Source organism: Lagopus leucura, unplaced genomic scaffold (assembly GCF_019238085.1).
Source record: "Lagopus leucura isolate 7727_CA_CO unplaced genomic scaffold, USGS_WTPT01 33001-0_obj-0_obj, whole genome shotgun sequence".
NCBI classification, from domain to species: Eukaryota; Metazoa; Chordata; class Aves; order Galliformes; family Phasianidae; genus Lagopus; species Lagopus leucura.
Genome location: NW_024965186.1, coordinates 1 through 1,447, shown reverse-complemented (window position 1 = coordinate 1,447; position 1,447 = coordinate 1). Strand labels below are relative to the sequence as shown.

The following is a 1,447-nucleotide window of genomic DNA, read 5'->3' as shown; positions in this document are numbered from 1 at the left end:
AGGAGGTTTGGTTTCTTTCAGTAGTTTCAGGAAGATTTACTGAAGCTGTCCCTGTTTCATAAACTGTGATTAGAAACTTTGATGTGGACATGAACAGCTGGAATGTACGTGTCTATGGCCGTATATTTCCATAAAGAAAGAAGTGAAAGAGTGCATTTTTCTTTTTTCACAGTGTCTCTGTTTTGATCATTTCTGTACATTTGGTATTTCCTTTAGGTTGAAGTTCTGCATGATTTTGAGGCAGCTAACGGTGACGAGCTTAATTTAAATGGAGGGGATATTGCACTAGTGATTCCTTCTGAGACCACAGCTGATCAGGTAACAACAACAGGATTACTTACTTCTTTTGCTAATGTTTCCCTTTGTCTCAGTTTCCTTCTCACTCTTTAGAGTTAATTTGAAATGTTGGTTCAAAACGTCTTTACTGTTAGAAAACAGCAGCATTCTTATTTTGCCCTTTTGCTTGGTTTGATTTGTGACCAAGCAGCACAGCTAACTAAGCTGAAGTCCCAGGTATGTACTGCCAGCAGGATCCAACTTCAGTGCATTTTTCTAGGGCACTTTAATGTTACTTTGTAGTGAATTTTATACAGGCTTACATACAGACCCAGGCTGAATACAGAAGATGGCTTACAAATGGTGCATCCTGCTATCATGTTGTTGTAACACTGGGTCAGAACTGACTGTATTTCCCCACATGTTCAGAGTTTTACATGGAGATCTGGGGAAATATGCATTTGCCCAGAGAGAGCACTGAGACTGCACACCAACAGTTCTGTCCTGCAGCCCAATGGCACAGAGGTGTTCCTACATGTCCTGTGTGCCTCTTGGGACCTGAGCCTCACAGCTGTGCTCTTGAGCTGCACCAGCAATCGCTTTGTCTTTGGTGCAAGAACCCAACAGTTCAGTGTCATTTAAGATGCTTTATTTTGTTTTAACAGCGTGTTTCAGGTTAATTTTTAAACAGTTCCACGTTATGCTGATTTGCAGTCAAGTGAATGAATTTTTTACCTCCTCTTTAGGAGCAGCCCATCTTGTACAATTTGTACGAGCCACTTTGTGGCTGCAGTGGTAGGAAGTGTTGATGAAAAGCATGCCATTGAACTGGGGGCTGGGAGGTTGGGCTCTGGACCTGCACAGTGAGACAGCCAGGTCTCTGCTCCGAATGGAGAGCAGTTCTTCAAACATGCCCAAATGCTGTCAGCGCGTTTGGAGAGCCAGAGACTGTTCGTTATCTAAGCTGAACTCTCTCTTAATACAAGAGACAAGTAATTGCTTTGGTTTCTGATTCTTTTTTATTGTTGTTTCTGAATAAAAGATTATTTTACTTTCCTTTTCACTGGGACGCTTTGTTATTTTGTAGGGACAGATCCTCTTATGCTTACTCAAACTGTGCTGCGTCTCACCTCTTGGGCTGTTCAGCTGAGTTCATTGTCAGTATTTGCAG

General features: G+C 42.0%; 1 long non-coding RNA gene across 1 annotated transcript; it reads left to right on the top strand.

Moving 5' to 3' along the window:
* The first annotated feature begins 6 nt into the window (after nt 1-6).
* On the top strand, nt 7-1,332 carry LOC122192005. Its single transcript, XR_006182516.1, has 2 exons — nt 7-318; nt 1,023-1,332. It is a non-coding gene; the product is annotated as an uncharacterized LOC122192005 (long non-coding RNA).
* Nucleotides 1,333-1,447: the final 115 nt, after the last annotated feature.